The 22,197-nt window shown below is 40.2% G+C and overlaps 1 long non-coding RNA gene across 1 annotated transcript; it reads right to left on the bottom strand.

Moving 5' to 3' along the window:
• Positions 1–325: 325 nt before the first annotated feature.
• LOC103094579 (uncharacterized) lies at positions 326–19,133 on the bottom strand. Its single transcript, XR_008911528.1, has 3 exons — positions 19,005–19,133; positions 16,966–17,104; positions 326–2,104 (listed from the first exon to the last, which is right to left on the bottom strand). It is a non-coding gene; the product is annotated as an uncharacterized LOC103094579 (long non-coding RNA).
• Positions 19,134–22,197: the final 3,064 nt, after the last annotated feature.

Here is a 22,197-nt window from a genome sequence, read left to right as displayed (position 1 = left end):
TTAATTGCTGCTGATCTCATTTATTACCTCCGAAGATCCAGTGCCTAACTCCTTCCTAAAATAGCTGAAAGCAGTACAAGAATGGGATTGCCAGGATCGAGTTAACTGAGATGTTTGCAAAAGTCTTCCACAGAGATTTAAAGTTTCCCAAAGATATGGAATGCTTTGACAGGACCACCTAAAGACTCTTCGCAAAGCTGAAACCGTTCGCACAAATATCCCTCAAGTCAATGATAAACAGATGCATTTACCAAGGAGTTTTTTTTTTTCATAATGGTGTAACTTGAAACTCCTTCATGTGTTAGAGAAATCTGCCTTCCTCATAACTTGGAGCTGTTTGGTATTAAAATGAACATGATTGGCTGTATTACTCGGCAATTCCTCAGCAGAATTCTGGCCCCAATAAAACATTTATAGCCAGTCAGCCATCATTGATGTGCTTCTGAACTAATTTCCTCATCACTCTTAAAGATGCCCCCTCTCCACTAATTTTTTTCTTTTATTTATTTTTTCTGTTTCCATGACTACCATCCAACTCCTTCATCCCTCCTCAGTGTAGCTCATTGCATCATGGCTGTTAGTGCCAAATCAACAATCAATTTTTTGAGATATCCCTTCCACATCACAGGGGCAAGGAACCAACTCGGTACCAGAGGAGAAGTCTGAATTTTTCCTTTTTTCTTTTATGGAGTGTTTTTTTTTTTAAACCCTCACCTTCCATCTTGGAATCAATATTGCATACTGGTTCCAAGGCAGAAAAGTGGTAAGGGCTAGGCAACAGGGATCAAGGGACTTGCCCAGGGTCACACAGCTGGAAAGTGTCTGAGGCCAGATTTGAACCCAGGACCTCCCCTCAATCCACTGAGCTACCCAAATGCCCCCTTATGGAGTGTTTACAGCAAAAGGAATTGTGTATATTTGTGGTATTAAAGGGTAAACTCTTAATATGCAGTACTACACATATATTTTATGAATTTCTGAGTTTCTAAACTTTCTCTGTGCCATCTGCTGGCCTTCATGTGTCATCAGTGGCTTCTGCAAAACTCCTTCAAAATTCTCATTTATGGAGGCAGCTGGACGGCTCAGTGGATTGAGAGCCAGGCCTAGAGATGGGAGGTCCTGGGTTCAAATCTAACTTCAAACACTTCCTAGATATGTGACCCTGGGAAAGTCACTTAAACCCCATTGCACTCTTCTGCCTTGGAACCAATACACAGTATTGATTCTAAGACAGAAGTTAAGGGTTTAAAAAAATTATCATTTAATTTCTTATGCAGAGATATTAAAAATAACAACAAGGAAAGGAGTGATGTGGAAGGGATACTTACAATTTGCGTTTCAAAAGTGAAGATGAAAAACATGTAACTCACTGGGACAGATACTTCTTTCGTTCAAAATAAAATCTGGGAGATGCCCTCCCTGTCTGGCATTCACTGGGTCTGCCTTAATGGGAACATCAAATCATCCATTGAAGACAAACTCACACTAGTTAGTGGAATTGCTTTCGGGGAGACAAACCTCATGAATCATGGAGTCAATTCAATTCAACTTGGGAAACATATATGTACAAGATGAGAGAGAACATAGTTCAACTGATAGAAAACTGACCATTGGAGGCAGGAAGATCTGGGTTCAAATTCTGATTCTGACACATACTTGTGAGACTCTGGGTGAGTCACTTAAATCTAAGACAACAAGTTGCAGATATACCTAAGAAGGAGTCTCCTCTCCTTGAGTTCCTATCATGAAACTAATAGCAAGTAGCTGCCAAAAAAAAATATTGTACCCACCTCCTATGCTGAGAGCTAGGAATATGCACACACACACACACACACACACACACACACACACACACACACACACACACACTGCCCTCGAGGAGTCTACATTACAGGCAAGGGAGAAGTTGACATTTATAAAGAATTTTTTCCTGAGGTTTGTAAAGCTCATTACATACATTATTTCCTACTCACAAGAATCCTGTGAAGTGGGCACCAGGGGCATCATTATCCTCATTTTAAAGGTGAGGAAACAGATCCAGAAAATTGAAATGACAGATCCAGGGTCACCGAGGTCTTGAATGGGAATGTTTTTGTTCTTCTGTCTAGGGGGTGAAATAAATGGAAAGAACATTGGTTCAAATCTTGGTTCAAATCCTGCCTTTGTCACTTAACACGTGTATTCTTGGTCAAGTCAGAATCTCTCTGGGCTTCTGCTAAAATAAATAAGTTGGACTAGATGGCCGCTTAGATCCCTTCCAGTGATAAATCCATGACTCTTTGATCCTGTCACATGTGAAATTGTTTTCTTCAGGACTTAAATGGGAAATGGAGCCCTTTCACGTGCAGATGGGAAGAGTTAGATTTGAGTTGTGCTCTGAAATGCCCAGTGAAATTCCAAAAGAGAGCTTGAAGAAAAGACATACGTAGAATGTGAGGTAGCGACCAGCCTCCACACTAAAGCTGGTCCCTATCAGCCCACTGCTCGGCATGCTGGGCCCTGAGTTGAAAGTCTTTTTTTAAACTGTTCAGTACATTCAAAATACATTTTGAAAAGTTGAAAACGGGGCCCTCTTTTTTATGGCTTTAAAGGTCAGAGGTTTAGAGCAAAATTGAAGCAAATGCCCAATCTTCAAAGGGACTTCAGCAATGATTTTAAAGCAAGAAGCAGACATGAAATTTCAAGAAGTTAGGAGTGCGCACCCCTCCCCTGATTCCATTCAGTTCAATTTCATTGGATTGGACCCTTAATATAGTGCAAGATTAGGCTCTCCTGTCTTTCCTGCTCAGACCAGAGCCGGGGCACTGTGTTCCACTGTAGACATCACCACATTTTAAGAATGACATCAACAAAATGGATAGGGTAGGATCAAAAAGAGGGAAACTGGACTGGTCAAAGGTCTCTCTAAAACTGGGACATATGAAATAAGTTGAAGAGTCTTGGAAGACAAGGCTTGTGGAGAGGGGATGGGAAGGGGCATATGACAGTTGCCTTCAAGTCTACGAAGGACTGGTACCTTTAAAGTCTGAGCAGACCCAAAAAGGCTTTAGCAAGCCCTCACAACAGAGGTACCAGTCCATACTGAACACCTCATACAGCCCAGAAAAGAAATTAAGGAATGGATAAAAGAACATTTAAGCCTTTACTATGCGCCATGTAGAAATGGAGATTTTGAACCCTAGACTTCATTCCCCAGAAGTCCTTGGTATTTCCCAGAATTCCCTATAATCTCTCCTGAGTCTCCTCATTGGCGAGATCACGGTTGGTATTTAACTAGCAGTAACATTTAACTGGCATAACGCCTCCCCCGCACCCTCTTCCTTTGCAATGATGCATCAAGTATGGTGGTAAACTAAGCTGGGAGATTTTAAACGGGCTAATCCGCCATGGGCACGTGGTTTTTGTTTTGTATTTTCTTTATTCCTTGATTTCGAATGATCCTTAATAAACCTCATAAAATACAATCTTTTTATTATTAGAGATATAATTTAATTTTTACAGCCAGTAACTGGAGATTCAAATTCAAAAGCAAAGGTAACCCCTACCCTTAAGGAGCTTATATTCTGATGGGGAGGGCATTAATACCTATGAGGAAGTGTTGACCCCAAAAGGAGTATTTGGATTTCGAAAGTCAACATCAGATGGAATGGATTACAGACAAAGTAAAATAGCCCATCTTTTTTAGTAACGAGGACAGTATTGATTTGATTTGGGGGCTCATAACTAGACTTGGATTTTTAGCTTTGAAATTCATATTTTGTCATGGACTCTTAGAAGTCCCAGCCTATCGGTAGTACTTAGTGGGCAGTTAAGGTTTGACTCTGATGCCAAATATGAAGGCTACCACAAAAAATATGACCTAGAGGCAACACAAGACCTTTTATGACCTATTTATCAAACTCTTCTAAGAAAAATATATTTTCTATTTGGAAAAAAAACAACAACTAATACTGTCATTCTCCAAAGGCAACTTGATGTCAGGGACTATTTTAATTTCATATTTGTAGCCCTATGACACATAGTGGGAGCTTTAATAAATGCTTGTTGAATAAATGAGAAGCCATACTCTTTATTTACAATCACCAAGTCCTACTCCAGAGTCTTAGAATGGCATAGAGGTGACCTCTAGGGGGATCACAAGAACTGTGCCAATGGTACTTCCTACCAAGCTGGAAATGTTTTGAGTCCAAGCCTAGTGGTAGATCTTACTGTACCATTTGAAGATAGTAAAGCTAAGTTTGGACAGGTTCATCACCAGGGTGGCCACAGATTCATAAATTTTATACCCATAGCAATTCTTTTTTTTTAAACCCTTACCTTCTGTCTTGGAGTCAATACTGTGTATTGGCTCCAAGGCAGAAGAGTGATCAGGGCTAGGCAATGGGGGTCAAGTGACTTGTCCAGGGTCACGCAGCTGGGAAATGTCTGAGGCCAGATTTGAACCTAGGACCTAGGATCTCTAGGCCTGACTCTCAATCCACTGAGCCACCCAGCTGCCCCCCCCCATAGCAATTCTCAAAGACTGTCTACTATAATCATAAGGAAGCCGCAATCTGTGCTGATAAATGGAATGCTCCACTCACCAAATCATAGATTTCGGAAGTATCAAAGCCTTATGGTTACCTCTTTCCAAATGACATGCTTGTGTAGATTTGTAATTTTTAATTAAAAAAAAAAACATTAAAGGCCTTTTACAATCTGCTTCTGAATCTTTTCCACATTATCTTCCCATTAGACTCTGGAAAACTAGCTTCTCTCCATCTCATCCTGATCCTTCCCACCTCTAAATCTCTCCCAGAAGCCCCACTTTGTTGACTTTCCTTTCTTTTATCTCCACTGGGGAATCTAGGTCTATAGAGAGACTTTCCTTACTTCAAGGGATACCTCAAATGAATGCATAAATAAAATGAAAAGAAAGCACTAAAAAGTTGGCAGTCTTGTTGCCAGGTCCTACATTAGATGCTGGGGATACGAAGGTAAAAGTTAGCTCATCCATCAGTGAGATGATCAGTCAGCACTTAATGGGTGCACTCGGCTTCCACGTCTCCTCCACCATTTTGTCATTCTACCCTTTTCTCATTTTGGCTAATCTGATAGATGTGAGATGATAGAGCAGAGCTGTTTTGATTTGCATTTCTCTGATCGATAGTGATTTAGAGTATTTTTCATATACATAAATATATAAAATGTCTGGATGCATGTGTATCTGACTTCTTCATCCCCAAATTGTCCAGATCTTTTGCCCTTTATCAAATGAGGAATGGCATTTTCTCTTGATACAGGGAGAATATCAGTGGAACATTATGACTATCCAATTGTCATCCCTCTTCTTACCATGTGAACAGCCCAGCTTCTCTTCCCACAATACACTTCACCGTTGACATTTTTGCCTTCTATTTTTTCTCAGAGTTCCTCTTTGGTTCCGAATTACAGCTCTGGAGACTGTATATTGATTTATAATTGTTTACTGGTAAAGGTGAGAAAGAGAAAGAGAGAGAAAGATCCCATGATCTCCTGGCCACCCTAACTATTCACTATTTCACACATGCTTCACTGGATTGTCTGTCCCAAGCAGCTTGTCTGCAAGCAGCCTTGCGCCAAGCTAGTGCATGCCAAGAGTTAAATGCTCCAGAGGAGGGAGAGAGAGCAACAAATGTCCAGCAAGAGAGAGCATGCTTCCTGTGTCCCCTTTCTCACTACTGGGGGCTACAATTTCCCCCATTCACAGGGACCATATTCTTACCTTTCTTTGAAGCCTTGGTACTTGCCAAACTTAATCAGCGTTTGTTGACTGACTATTGACAAATTGGATTGGATTCAGATTTGCTGCTGCAGAAGCTAGGAAAGTGACCTCAAGGTGCCGAAATGCCTTTTGGGACAGGGGCGACCCTCCTGGATGGGACTGTGGTTGCCCCCGCACTACCATACTGTGACTGAGTAATCTCTCCTTGGATGTCACTTTCATACAACAGTTATCAGCATTCAGTCCAAACTCCTTTTAAAAGATGACACCTTTTGGGGAAATGGCCCCTTTTCAAGAAAGATATAGTGAGCATCATGCTTGCCTAATTAATAATTTTTGGAGCTGTTTTCCTTTCTCTTTGCAGCTGCTAAGTGGAGCGGTTCCGGTTATGCCACACCACATCACAAGGAAACCTTCTCCAAAATGGAGTTCCATTGGCACTTCCCCCTCTTTGATCCCTGAATGTCAGCCCCTTTGATCTCAGGGCAGGATGTGTAAGGTTCACTAATCAATGCTTTCCTTCTTTGGGGGTTTTTTCCCATTAAGTGTTTATATTTAAATCATTGATGAGAGGTGGTGAATATGTGTGACCGGTATCACTTTTTTCTTCTTTTTAATTTGTTTTCTATGCTTGAAAGGTGGGAAGGAGGAAGAGGGAAGCCTTCTCTCATTGGACCCAGTTTTCATAGTAAGGCTTAAACAACAAAGAAAATTCTAACGTGGAACTCTGGCTCTTTTTTTTTTTTTTATTATTTCAAATCTGATATATTTACTGGGGATTAGGAAGAATAAGACTGGGCTTCCTGAGTCAGCTGATGTATGGAGACCACACAAACCCATGTAGAAGGGAGAGGAGTTAATCTAATCAAGATTCTATGTTACTATTGTTTTGTTTTGTTTTGTTGTTTTTTAATAACCTTCCAAGTAGAACAGGGGAAAAGTTTGGCTGAGCCTTTTCTTTCATATGTTAAAGCTCCCACAGAAACAGAGTCCCAAATTCTATGATCAGTGTCCAAAGAAATATTTAAATAGAATCCATCCTACTGAATCTTTAACAAGTGTTCATTGAGCTTCTGTTTGAAGACATCCAATTAATAAGAGGAATCCAATCATTCGATGGTTGCATTCTAAGCTGGAAGGGACCTCAAAGGTCCTCTTATTTGATTCCCTTCTTTTAGAGATGAGAAAATGGATACTTAAAGAGCTAAAATGACTTTTTCATGGTCAGTAAATTAAGTAATATTTGTTTAGTATTCTAGATACCATGATAGCAGAGTGTATGGAGATGGGAAAAACACAAAGGATTATGAATAGGAGGAGAGGAAAGCACATATTACTACCCTCAAGAAAATGACAATCAACGACAGCAAAAGAAAGTGATAAATGTTAGGGGGATACTAAGAGTTGTGAATAAATACAGCCATTCTGGAGAGCAATTTGGAACTATGGCCAAAGGGCTTTAAATGACTGCTTGCCCTTTGATCCAGCCATACCACTGCTGGGTTTGTACCCCAAAGAGATAATAAGGAAAAAGACTTGTACAGGAATATTCATAGCTGCACTCTTTGTGGTGGCAAAAAATTGGAAAATGATGGGATGCCCTTCGATTGGGGAAAGTCAAAACAAATTGTGGTATCTTGTGGTGAGGGAATACTATTGTGCTGAAAGAAATAATGAACTGGAGGGATTCCATGTGAAGTGGGAAGACCTCCAGAAATTGATGCAGAGTGAAAGGAGCAGAACCAGGAGAACATTGTACACAGAGACAGATGCATTGTAGCACAACTGAATATAACTGACTTTGCTACTAGCAGTAATGCAATGACCCAGGAAAATCCAGAGGAACTTGGGAGAAAGAATGTATCCACATCCAGAGAACGAACTGTGGGAGCAGAAATGCATCAGAAAAATATATGATAGACCACATAGTTCCATAGGGATATAATTAGGGTTTTGATGTTAAAAGATCACTCTACTTCAAATATGAATAATATGGAAATAGGTTCTGAACAATGATACTTGTATAACCCAGTGGAACTGCTTGTCAGCTTTGGGAGGGGGAAGGAGAAAACAGGGGTGGGGGTGATCATGAATCATGGAAAATAATATTCTAAATAAAAATTTAAAAATAAGAAGAAAAAGAAAATGATAATCAAACTGAGAAACCAAGAAATAGCCAACCTTATGAGCACCAAATCAGCATCCAGATGATATGTGATGAAAGAACTGAGAAGAGGAAGAAACATTGCGGTATAGTAGAGAAATTACTGTCCTTGAAGCCAGGAAGTCAAACATTAAGCAGCTATGTCACCCTGGGCAAATCAGTTAACAATGGAGCCTCAGTTTCTTCATCTCTAAAATGAGGAGGTTGGATAGGTCTTCTCTTTAAATCTTTGATCCAATGATCCCTCAACTTGAATAATCCAGTGAAGTTAAATTAAGGCAAAGGGAGATATCAGCATCATGGGATATTAGAGTCAAAAGGATCTTTAGATACCAACTGATTCAATCCTTTCATTTTACAGATGAGAAAACAAAGGCCCCAAGAGAAGTGATTTACTCAAGGTCACACAGGGAGTAAGTAGCAAAGCCAAGATTTGAACCAAAGTCATCTATAACCAGGCAGTCAGGTGGCATCATAATGCCCAGAGTGGCCAGCCTGGAGTCAAGAAAATTCATCTTCCTCAGTTCAAATCTGGCCTCAGACATGTACTAGATGTGTGACCCAGAGGCAAACCACTTAACGCTGTTTGCCTCAGTCTCCTTATCTGTACAATAATCTAGAGAAGGAAATGGCAACTATTCTAGTATCTGACAAGAAAGCCCCAAACAGGGTTACAAAGAGTTGGATGGACACAACTGAAAACCACTAAATAAAACCCTCTATAGATAGATTAAGACAGCTGGAGAACAGCGCGAGTTAATTTGAGGTGTGTGAGTGTGTTGAAGGGGGAAGGGGACAATAATCCAAGACTAGTCTCAGGGCCAGCAAGTAAACCAGGATGCTGTGATTCATTTAGAGAAGAAGTAGGTGCTATGGTTGATCTCAGAGGTAATTCACACAGTGATCTGGGCAGAAGGTTGGTGCAGCCTTCAAAGGGGAAGGGGAGTGGGAATCACTTTACAAATTTTAAGTCCCTACTATGTGGCAGGCATTGCACTAAACATTGGAGATATGGTTGCAAATGATAAAACCAGCCTTATTCTCAGGAAGTGAAATGGGGACAGAAGAAAAGCGAGAAGGTGAGAAAGGGAGGCAGCACTGAGGGAGAGGTCATTAGCATGAAGAGGTCAACTTCCAGGATAGAGAGAAGGAGCCAAGGCTAGGGCAGGGACAATTTGTCTCATTGGAAGCCTCCACCCTGCCTCACCTTTGATGGCAGCGCCCCTGCTGCTAGTTTTTCCTGCTTCTCCTTGAAGCTCCTGGAAAGTAGGAAAACTTGCTGTTGATTTGTTTTTGCCTCTGTGAATCTAGCACCTGGGGAAGTGCTCAACAAGTATTTATCAGGCTCATATTAATAAATTGTCGAATAAGTTGAAAACTGTAGAGGAAGCGTGAAACAGAAAATGTTGTGGACCTGCAGACAGAAAAACTAGATTTGGGGTTTATTATCTGTGAGATCTCAGATAAGTGGATTCAACTCTTCTAAACCCCAGTTTCCTTATCTGTAAAATGAGAGGGTTAGATTAAGTGGCTTTTAAAGTCCTTTCCAGCTCTCTGTCTATGGTCTATTCAAGGCACAATGTTGTAGGAGGGTTTTAGCACTTGGTTATTATGTATCTTAAGAGAAGATGAGTCAGAGTAGCTAGGTAACTCAGGGATAGAAATCCAAGCCTAAAGATGGGTTCTAGGTTCAAATATGACCCCAAATACTGCCTACCTGTGTCACCCTGGGCAAGTCACTTAACCCAAATTGCTCTTACCACTCTTTTGACTTGGAACCAATTCTTACTATCAATTCTAAGAGAGAAGGAACATTTTTTAAGAGGCAATGAATTGTCTTACTAGCTTAAGTCCATGATAATAAAATGATGCTGATGATCATAGAATAGGAATCCACATTTTTATAGTAATTCAGGGTTTTAAAAGTACTTTCCTCTTAACTCTATAAATAAAACTGTAGGGGGCAGCTGGGTAGCTCAGTGGATTGAGAGTCAGGCCTAGAGATGGGAGGTCCTATGTTCAAATCTGACTTCAGCCACTTCCTAGCTGTGTGACCCTGGACAAGTCACTTGACCCCCATTGCCTAGCCCTTACCACTCTTCTGCCTTGGAGCCAATATACAGTATTGACTCCAAGACGGAAGGTAAGGGTTTTTATTTAAAAAAAAAAAACTGTAAATATTTTCTATCTTTTGCAGAGAAGTAAACTGAGGTACAGAGGTGATTAACTAGCTTACCCAATGTCACAGAGTTATTAAATGACAAAATCATCTAGTCTGGTACTTACCAATGGAGCAAAGAAGCTAACAAGGCTGTTCTTATAAGTAACTGCTTATCCCAAGTAATTGCTGAGATTCTCAGGTCATCCCTATTTCATATGGACCCATGAGGCGTTGCCTAGTAGCTACTTTGTTCCCCTGCACTGTCACAAGTGTTTGATCTGTGGAGCAAAGGTAAAGGCAAGAATCCATGATAACATTGGAGTTACTCCACTGTGCCACCGACTAAGCCACAGTTAACTAGGACCATTTCAGGATGCTTTAGCAGCCTTTGTGGTGAGGGGGCCTCTCTTCTTTGCCAAAGCTCCATCCCTTGCAAGGGAGCCTGCATTCCGAAACTCATGTCAAAAGAAAAGAAGATGGGGGCAGCTGGGTAGCTCAGCGGATTGAGAGCCAGGCCTAGAGATGGGAGGTCCTAGGTTCAAATCTGGCCTCAGACACTTTCCAGCTGTGTGACCCTGGGCAAGTCACTTGACCCCCATTGCCTAGCCCTTACCACTCTTCTGCCTTGGAGCCAATACACAGTATTGACTCCAAGACAGAAGGTAAGGGTTTAAAAAAAAAAAGAAAAGAAGAGCAGCATTAACATTCAGTTAGCAAAGAGTCGGGAACAGAGAACAAATGGCGGGCGGTACATGGGCAAAATGGAATATGATGGTGTCTTAAGAAACAATGAAGTAAAGTATTGGGAAAAGCCTGGGAAGACTTTTATGGACTTCTGTGGAGCCAAAAAGAGCAGAACCAGGAGAAAAAGAAATATTCTGACTACAAGACATTCCACCATATAAAATCTCGTGTACGTCCCAACTCGGCTCAAGCTCTACTCTCTCCTTGAAAGCTTTCCTCATCTTTTAGAGTCTCCCACAGTAATTATCTTATACTTAAACACAATACCTGTTGAAACACGCATACTCACGTGCGCGTGCGCACACACACACACACACACACACACAATGAGTGCACACTTCATCTTCCCCTGTATAATGGTCTTGAAGATGGGCACTATTTCACCTTTGGCAAAGACAGCATCTAATACATAGCAAGAGCTTAGTAAATACTAATTAATTGACAGGTTCGTATCAGAATTCATTTTTAACATGTTTTTGTTGATGTTGCTGGCTGTTGATGTAAACATGGCTTTTCCCAGTATCCTTCCCCCTCCCTTTCTCAGAGAATCATTCTATATAACATATGTGTATATATGTTTACACACACCTAACATAGTCCACAGCACCCAATATTCCCAGGCAAAAAAATTTTTTTTTAAACCCTTACCTTCTGTCTTGGAGTCAATACTGTGTATTAGCTCCAAGGCAGAAGAGTGGTAAGGGCTAGGCAATGGGGGTCAAGTGACTTGCCCAGGGTCACACAGCTGGGAAGTGTCTGAGGCCAGATTTGAACCTAGGACCTCCCGTCTCTAGGCCTGGTTCTCAATCCACTGAGCTACCCAGCTGCCCCCCAAAATTTTTTTAAGACAAAAGAAGAGGAGAAAAAAAAACTCAGCACAGTAGATTAAGACACAAAAATATGTGAATGTGCCACATCTGTGGACTTCCCACCTCCATGGAGAGGTGGATTTGGAGGGGTCTCTTCTTTCCAGTCTTGCTTGCTCTTTTTCAGTCTGTTATACAGAATTGCTATTTAATGTGTTAACCAGTCTTGGTTCCAGTGGATCAACTGGAAACACATCTCATGCCTCTCAGAAGAGAGATGGAGGCTACCACTGTGAAATAGTGAGGATGGAGATACTGTGCTGGTTAGTTTTGCTTAATTACTTTTCTGAATTAAAAGAGTAAGGCCAACTGTGCAAGGCAAGGCTGGAAAATGACTGATATAAACAAAAGTATCAATGACAGAAAGAGCTTGATTCTCATGACAGACAATGTGAGTTCTGATTAAGCCTTTGATGATAACTACCTGCCTGTCACTTACTTATTCATGTTCGTTTTCTCATGGGTAAAATGAGTCATTGGGCCAGGCAGCCTTCAAAGTCCTTTCTAGTGCTAGATTTATGCTCCTAGGGACATGAAAAATCTTTATATCAAATTGAAAGTGAAAGAAAACTTAATAAACTATTTGTCCAATAATAAAGTATCCAAAGATGTCAATAACTTTATTTTTTCTCTGAAGAATAAAAAAAGCAACTGATTGCAGGATAAATAAACTGGAAGAAACCTTAGAGGAAGTCATTAATTTCCACCTCCCATTTTACAAATAAGGAAACTGAGGACTCTAGAGAGAGCAAGGATCCCAGATTTAGAAGGGATTTTAGAAATGTTCTGAGCCATCCCCTTTAGTTTGCAAATGAGAAAACTTGAAGTCTCAAGAAGGGAAAGGTCCTCCATTCTTACACCCATGGGAAAGCCCAACAGTTAGAAAGATCCCTGGGTGCCAATTTCAGTACAGAGCAGCAGAGCAGGCTGGGGTCCATGGTGGCTCAATGGGGAAAGATTAAATGGTGGAGCAAGTTAATGCCAGGCTGGTCATCTTTGGAGGTAAAAATATACTCTTTGGCTTCATCCAGCTTCCTGTGGAGATGTGCCCACATCCCCAAAATACCACACACACTTGGCCAGAATGGCAAACTATTCAAGGGAGGCCTGGATCCAGAATAGTAGGTGTACCTCAAGAATGAAGAGAAAGTGGCATGTGTTGATTTAGTTTCCATTCACACAGGAGCCAAATGATATGTCTCTGCACTCTGGTGTTGCTAGAGTTCTTGTCCTTTGTACTGCCCCTGCTCTTCCCTGTGTGTGTGTGTGTGTGTGTGTGTGTGTGTGTGTGTGTGCACTGCTCCATAGATGGGACTCTCACTATTTCCTTTACTCTCTGAATAGGAGCAGGGGGGGCAGGAGAGAATGGGAACAGAATCCCAGAGCTGCTGAGCTAGACAGGACCTCAGAGGCATCCATCCAATCCAACCTCATACCTGAAGAAGAATCTTGCCTCAGGGAATCTTAACAAAGCTGCTGAACCTTACCTCTCAGGGTAGACCCATGACTGCTCGATGCAGCCTATCCATCTCCCTTTGGGGCAATTCTACTTACTAGGAATATCTTTCTTACATGGAGCCGGAATATGAATGTTTAAGTAACTGACGCAAGATCACTCAATAATCAAATGCTCTCCAATTCCATTTAGGAACAGCTAGATTGATGGTATAGTGAATAGAAAACCAGTCAGGAAGATCTGAGTTCAAATCCAGTCTCAGATCCTTATTGACTTTGTGACCCTGAATAAGTCACTCAACCCCATCTGCCATAGTTTTCTTATCTGTAAAACAAGCTAGAAATTAAATAGCAAAGCAAATATTCTAGTATCCTTGCCAGAAAACACCAAAAAGGGATATAAAGAGTTGGAAATGACTAAATGACAGCAACAACAAATATTTTGTCTTACTCCCTGGGTTTTAATATTAAATTCTTTGGTCCTTGGATACTTTTAAAGCCTTCTGTTTTACAGGGTGTGGTTTCTGTTCTTTTTTTCTGGGTTATTCAAGTATAATGCAGTTTTAAAAAATAAAATTTCCAATTATCTAGTATTTATCCTTTGCCCTCCCGTTTCCTTACCTGCAACTGAGAAAAAATGGGAAAAAACAAAAATTTTATAACAAATATGCATAGTTAAGCAAAACACATTCTCACAATAGTATATATGTAATATATTGTTAACAGTGTTAGGACAACATTCACTTTAAAGGCGAGGAAACTGAAGCTCAGAGAGAGCAATCATATTCCAGGTCACACAGCTAGTGAGTGAGTATCAAAGCAGAGTCAACCCTAGGAATTCTTAGTCAGAATTCAGTGTCTTCTCCACTACCCTCGTGTTACATACACTACACACAGAAATACATATATACACACATGCCTCTGCCCATATATGCTCTGGAATCAGTGACCTTCAGGACAATTATGGACAATCATGGAAGAAGTTGGGAGCTCTGTATCCTCTGCCTACATCCTTGCTGCCAAAACGTTCTTTTTAAGGAACAAATCAGACTTTGTCATTGCCTTAGTCATGATCCTTTGGTCACTGCCCATTGCCAGTAGATTAAAATCCAAAGTCGTTAGCTTGCCATTCAAGTCCTCTAGTTGAACCCTAGCCTATCCAGGCTTCTTTCACTTTCTTTCCCTTTTTATTCCAACTAAACTGGCAGAATGTTCTTAGCTGAACATGCATCCTATCTAGTGCCCGTGCCTTTACCCAAGCTGTCCTCTATTCCTAGAAAGTCCTCCCACCTCTTCTTTGCATTTTAAAATCTCTGACTTCCTTAAAGTTTCAGCTGATGACCCATCTCCTGTGGGAAGCAGTTCCTGATCTTCCTAGGAAAGTGTTCTCCCATTCACCAAATAATCACGTATGTAGTTTTCCATTTGCAGATTATATCCCCACCAGTAATCTATAAGTCCCTTGAGGTCAGTGGCTATTTCTGGCTTTGCTTTGGTACCCTCCTGGGGCTGGTAAAGGGCCTTAAACATGAACAAGACTTAAGAAAGGCTCACTGGACCCAAGAGAGCCGAAAGAGGCCAGAGACATCATCTTGTCCAATTCCAGTTTTAATGATAAAGCCCAGAGGAATGAAATGACTGAGTCACAATAACACAACTTGGTAGCAGTGCAGAATTCAAATCGGAGCTGCCTTCCCTCCCAATTACATTCACTTTTGCTCCTCTCCACAATGGTGTTAATGATGCTTGTACTTTGTAAGCTCTAATAAAATACAGAAATGAGTCACTGTCCTCATCATGGCATCATATGTGAATAACAGGAAAATAACCACGAGAGACTTAGAAGCAGACAATTTCCTTAGAAATGCAGTCTGTCATGTTAACTACCCAAAGGGAATATATGGATATAATAAATGTGATTACCTACCTAATCTAATTATAAATATAAATTATACCAATCAAACTACTAAAAGGTTTTTAAAGAGTGCTAGATGAAACTAGAAAAAGAACAAATTAAAAATCCTCAGTTAAACAAAGAAATAGAAATCCCTAAAATCAAAGGAGAGATTAGAAAAAATAAAAGTTGGAAAATGTTTAATTTATAAATAAAATGAGGAGCGGGCTTTATGACAAATAGATAAATCATTGGTTAATTTGATTTAAAAAAGAAAGATGAAAACCATATTGCCAACATCAAAAATGAAAAGAGTGATTAGACCACCAATGAAGAGGAAGTTAAAGCAATTATTAGAAGCAATTTTACCCAATTATTTGCTAATAAATCTGACAATCTAAGTTGAATGGGTGAATACATACAAAATTATAAATTGCCCAGATTAACATAAAAGGAAATAGAATACTTAAGTGACACCATCTTAGAGAAATAAATTAAATAAGTTATAAATGAGCTCTGTAAGGGGGGAAAAATAATCTCGAGACATAGAGTCTACCAAATTCTACCAACATTTAGAAAACCATTCATTCTAGTGGTATATAAACTATTTGGAAAAAAAAAATAGGCAGTGTCACAAAATTCCTTCTATGACACAAATATCATTTTGAAAACTAAATCAGGAAGTGCACAAATAGAGACAACTGTAGACCAATTCCCCTAATGAATACTTATGCAAAATTTTAAAATAAAATATTAGCTAGCAGACTATAGCAACATTTCACAAAGATCAGGCACTATTACCAGGTGAAAGGCAAATCAGGAACATAGAGCTATTTCAATATTAGGAAAACTATAAGCATAATTGATCATAATAATAACAAAAACAACAAAAATAAAATAATTACCTCAAAAGTTACAGAAAAGCTCTTGAAAAATTACAGCATTCATTACTATTTAAAACACTAGAAATCATATTTAAACAACTGGAAAAATATCAAATGTTTATGAGTAGGCTGAGCCACTATACTAACAATATCAATTCTGTTGAAATTAATTTGCTTATTCAGTGCCAAACCAATTAAACTACCAAAAATTATATTATAGAGTTACAAAACAATAATTAATCTAGAAAAACACAAAACCAAGAATATCAAGAGAATCAAAGAAAAAAATGTGAAATAAGGCTGCCTAGCAGTACCAGATCTAAAACTATATTACAAAGTAGTCATCATCATAGCAATCTGGTTTGGGCCAAGAAAAAAGGAGATAGATCAGTAGGATGAATTAGGAACACAATACACAGTAGTAAATGACCATAGTAATCTAGTATTTGATAAAACCTCTACATATAGATTAATATCTTGTACCATATATTGAAATAAGGCCAGAATGGGTACATGGTTTTGCTATAAAGGGTGATAACATAATCAAATTAGGAGAGGATGGAAAATAATATCTGTCATATCTATGGATAGGGAAGAATTTATTATCAAACAAGAGATGGAGAGGATCCCAGGAAGTAAAATAGATCATTTTGTGGATTATCACAATAAATTAGAAAGTATTTGCATAAACAAAACCAACACAGTCAAGATTAGAAAGATAGCAGAAAACTGAGAAAAAATGTATAGGAAGTTTCTCTGATACCCCATCATTTCCCAAATATGTAGGAAATTGAGTGAGATTTATTTTTTTTTTTAAAGAGCCATACTCCAGTTGATAAGTGGTCAAAGAATATGACTGGGTAGTTTTTGGAAGAAGAAATCAAAGCTCTCTATAGTCATTTAAAAATAATAAAGGCTCTAAATCACTATTAATATTGATTACATATGACATGGTATAGTCATGGATCTATATTTATATAGCTAGTGACTAAAGAAATGCAAAGGAAAAGAATTCTAAAAATGGACCCAAATGCAGCCCAATTATCAACATTACTCAGTTCTGAAGCAAGGGTGAGGAGCTGCTTCCCCTTCCTTTTGCTGAAGAAGTGTTGTCCATGGTTATGGATTGTTGCAGATGCTTTCTGTCAGCTGCTTTGGCTTTGATGATTTTCTTTGTCCTAATGCAAGACTTCCTGGGTGAACAGGGTAGAAGGAATATGAGCTAGAGTTTGATCATACAAACAAATACTTTTTTAAAGATAAAGGAGTGAGGGAAGTGTTGACTGGCCATTCCGAGACAAAAGAACAGAGAGCAATCTCTGTTCTCCTAAACCTGTAGGGTCCGCATTCAGTCACTGACTGCCCTTTTGATAAGGATGGGGATGAAGCTTAGGTCTGGATCACTTTGGGAAGTATTTCCAATTCCATTGAGATCATTGTGATTCACTTCTGCTGGGACAGACTGACTGGTAAAATAACTCAAAGCACTTTCCTCATTTGTAAAGTGGAAGTCATAACACCTACCAGAAAGATTAAAATAATTCATGTAAAGCATTTTATCATTCTTATAGCACTATAAAAATTGTTGTGGTTGTTATTGAACGTTTTGATAAGTAATAGAATGATTCACTCAGTACATCAAGAGCTCCTAATTTCATAGAAGGGGCAGTGTTTCCTGTGAAACGATCACTAGATTTGGAACCAGAAGACCTGGGTTCAGATCCTATCTTTGTTCCTCCCTGTACGACCTTGGAGAAGTGAATTAACCTCTCTGAACCTCAAGTTTCCCCATCTTCTTTCACTCTAAAGAGTGGCCTGGACTTGACCAACTCCTGAGATCACATCCAGTCCTTGATGTAGGTAGTGTCAGCCTGAGGCACTTCCTCCACAGAGAAAGGTCTCCACTCCCTCAAGCCTCATTCAATGGGGACTCTGGGAATTGTTGTTGCCTCAAATAAACAAATCAATTAATAACTAGAGAGATAAGTGAATGGATAAATTGATCTCCTGGGCCTCCTTATTTATTTGCTTGCTCATCCATTAACTTGTTTATTTGTGCCAGTTTTGTCATTCATTCATTGAAGATCAAAGACTAATTCCCTTTGCTTGGCTTTTAAGCCTGGTTCAGTCTTGCAGCCATCTCTCTTTCACCTTGAAGCATGCTCACACACTCTCAAAGTCAGCTAAACTAATTTACATTTATCATATTCCATTTCCCACCACTGGGTTTTTGCATGCACCAAATCGCGTGCTCCTGGGATGCTCCTCCTCCTTACTGAAGCCTTTTGGAACCAAAGCCTTCGAGGCTAAAGCCAAATGCTACATTTTTCTGAAAAGCATCCCAAACGACTTTACATGGACTAATCTGATTCTGCGGAGTTTCTTCCCCATAGAACGTAGGCTCCTTGAGGGCAGGCGCTTTTTCCTTTCGTCTCAGCCGGAGCATAGCACCGAGCTCAGATAAGACACTTAGTAAATTCTTTTGGGGGAATAACACTGAATGGATGTGTGTCGGCTCCTGGGGTTCTGTCCTCCACAAGGTAAGTATCCTGGAAGAAAGGAGAGTTGGGAGGGAAGGGAGGGGGCTCCGCGGGGCTCGCTGTGTGGCCCTGGGCTAGTTGGGTAGCCTCAGTTCCCCGGGGTAAGGCTAATTTCCTCATCTAGACCACAGAGCTAACAATAGCGACTGAGCTCACTGGATCTTTGGGAAGAATAACTAATCAAATTAATTATAAAGTACTTTGTAAAGACAAAGTGCTCGGCTAATGCTTAATGATAGTCCTGGAAGCCACCGGCATTGCTAATGGGGGCTTATTGAAGAGTTCCTGTTTAGCATAGATTAATTTGGCTCTTTTCCCCCTCCTTAAATAGAGCAAGCTCCTAATGCTGGAACGTGGAATGGGTGGTCATGGGAAATGCTCGGCACTTCGGAGGAAAAGGAGTCCCTCCCCCCTCTTGCCCCGCATGGATGTTACTCCACTTCAAAGGACTAGTAGCGCCGCAGCCTGGGGAGAGGAAGGGTCCTCGGGAGGGTGGAGCAAACTGTCTCCGCAATCTTTCTCCCGGGTGGCTTAAGCAGCAGGGCTGACTTACTCTAGAGGGGTCGGAGACCGAGATTTGAGAACTGGCCGCAAGCTCGCAGCTCCCTCTTTTCCTTTCAGGAACTGAAAACTCAAGTTCAGTGGCTTAAATGGCCTGCCCGTGAGCACTTGGGGGGAGGGGGGAGAGGGGAGAGGGGAGGGAAGCAAAGCTGAGGTAGGAGTCTGATCTTGAGATGGCACCGTTAGTGTCCATTCAGAGCGAAGGAGAACAGGAGGGGGGCCCGGCTGATCGTGGGACCACGTAAGGAAGGGGGCAAAGTACAAACTACGGCAACACGTGACCTCATCAAATGTTCCCTCCTCTCAGGGGTGCAGATGCGAGCTCTCCCACCCAATTCCCCCACTGAATTCCTAGATTAGAGCGGGAGGGGAACCTTATCGATCAAGCCCAGTGCGATTTAGTTTACCGAGGAGGAAAATTAGGCAGCTAAGAGACATTAACTAACCTGTTCAAAGTTTCTGAAGGATTCCTTGGCAAAGCCAGGATTCCCACCCAAATTCATTACCTTCTCAACTTCTCTGCCTCAATTTTCAATTCATTCTGGAAGCAAAATTAAAGAACAATCACCATCTGTTTTGTCATTGCCCCTGAAGGAGTAGGGAACTTCTCCATCTGACTTGCAGCTGAAACCTTCCTTATGTGCTGTGTGTCTTCTTTAGAAGGGGCGCTCCTGCAGAAAGGGAAGATTGGATTTTTCCATTCCCCAAAGCAAAAAAAAAAAAAAAAAAAAAAGCACAGTGTCTGGCACATAGCAAGCTTTCAATATTTCCTTTCTGTTTTTTTTTTAATCTCTTCTCTTTCTTTCTGGTCCTTTTTGTTTCTTTCCTTTCCCCCTTCCCCTTCCCACCTCCCTCCCTTCCTTCCTTCCTTCCTTCATTGCTCCCTCCTTCCTTCCCTCCTTCCTTCCTTCCTTCCTTCCTCCCTTCCTTCCTTCCTTCCTTCATTGCTCCCTCCTTCCTTCCCTTCCTCCTTTCCTTTCTTCTTTTTCCTTCCTTCCTCCTTTTCCCTTCCTTCCCTCCCTCCTTCCTTCTTCCCTTCCTTCTTCCCTCTCTCTTCCTTCCTTCTTTTTCTTTCCTTCCTTCCTTCCTTCCTTCCTTCCTTCCTTCCTTCCTTCCTTCCTTCCTTCCTTCCTTCCTTCCTTCCTACCTTCCTTCCTTCCTTCCTTCCTTCCTTCCTTTCTTTCTTTCCTTCCTTCCCATTCAACTTTCAGTCATATCTTCCCATAAATCCTCATTAGGGTCTGACTGTCCTAGTTTCTAAATGATTAGCATCTCTGGTTCATCACTTACAGTAATAACAGAGTCCTTCTGCCATGGACTTCTTTTTATGCTGTTTCTTGTCCTTCAGTGCAATCTCACAGGAGACTTTGCCATTTGTCCTTTTTGATCACAGTGAACAGAGCTAGGAACAATGGTTTAAAGTTTCAAAGAAGCAAATTCAGGGTCTGTGTTGGAGGGAAACTTCCTAAGAGTGAAGGCCATTCCAAAGGGGAGCAGTTTGCCTGGAGAGGTCCTTGAGGATATTGTCTCATTCCAAAGTCCTTAGGGAATGTCTAGATAACTATTTGTCTGAGAAATTGTAGAAAGCCTTATATTTTAAGGAAAGGTTGTAGTAACTGCCCTCTTCCTCTGAGACTGTATTTCTTCCAGGACACAATTCTGTAAAATGGGTTCATAATCTTTCTTGGAAAAGTGATTTCACAGGAAAATATATAGAGAGACATCCCATGGGAAAACTCCAAGATAATTCCATGCAGATGAACCCAGAAATGTGTATGATATGATAATATTTGTATAATCTATATCATATTACCCACCTTCTGCACAGGGCATGGGGTGGGAGGGAGAGACAGTATATGGATTGCAAACTATTAGAAAATGAATATTGAAAAATGTCTTGACATGTAATCTGGAAAGAAATAAAACTTTATTATAATAAAAAAGTGTACATAGGTGCCCAATCCAGGACCATCCAAGTCTTTTATCATTGAGAATGCCAATGAACTATGTCACTTTATTGGCTGTGATGCTGTCCTGATCAATATGGACAGCCTTGACCCTCTCATTAAAAGGCCAAGAGGCCAATAATTTATAAAGGAGGAAGCAGAGACCTAGAGAAATGGTATAATTTTCTAGCATCATCACTGTCAGAGGTAGGATTTGAAACTAATATTTCTGACTCAACATCCAACGCTCTTTGATGATTCTTGGTTCATACTTGGACACTCTCAAGGTCTCTGAAGAATTCTAGTGGGAAATAGCAAAGCACTCCACTCTCTTTGCCAAGAAAACCTTAAATGAGATCACAGAATCTAACACTACTGAAAAATGATGGAACAACCACAAAAGATATCATTAACTCTGAAATGATTAAGTTTAATTAAACAAAAAGTACTCTATGTAATTTAAGAAATTCCAATAAGAGGCTGGGGGTGGAAGAGGGGTAGAGGTTTGGGGAGCATGGAAAGAAACTAATATGGCCACAGAAGAAGTCTGATGAGCTCAGACTTTTAAAAAGCCAAGTTCATGAAAGAAGACTGGCCCCCACCCAAGGTAGAACTCTGGACTTGAGGTCAGAAAGATCTGAGTTCAAATCCAGATTCAGACACTTAACGGTACAACCCTAAGCAAATTATTTAATCTCAGTTTCTTCAGATGTAAAATCTGGATAATATTAATTCTTCATAAGATGATTGTGAAGATCAAATGAATTATATCATTTTAAATTATGAATTTATTATGTCATATAAACTATGCAACATTGTATGTAATAATTTATTATTTGTAAAATGCCTTGTACACAGTAGATGCCTAATAAAATGCTTCTTCCCTTTAGGAAATATAGCTTGGCAAGGTTTATGTTTGAAAGCTTAGACTGAGCAAAGATTTAGAAAAAGATTAAAAAACAACCCCCAAAAGACCTTTATTTATTTTTTTGACTATCTATAAGGAGGACAAGGAAACCAGTGGGGTTTCACAAGGAACTCTCATTTGTTTTGTGTGTGTGTTTTGGTTTGTTTAGTTTTTGAATACATATAAAAGATGGAAGGGCAAGGCAACTCAGCTCAGAGCCCTCAGGTAAGGACAGACTTCCCTTCTTTTCTTATAGTAGAAGGATATACTCTGCTGAATAGCCTTTATTTGACACATTCCTGCCAATCCCTAATGAAGAAGCAAGGGAACAC

Source organism: Monodelphis domestica, chromosome 1 (assembly GCF_027887165.1).
Source record: "Monodelphis domestica isolate mMonDom1 chromosome 1, mMonDom1.pri, whole genome shotgun sequence".
NCBI lineage: Eukaryota > Metazoa > Chordata > Mammalia > Didelphimorphia > Didelphidae > Monodelphis > Monodelphis domestica.
Note: the sequence above shows the minus strand (reverse complement) of the source record. Positions and strands in the feature narration are given on the sequence as shown.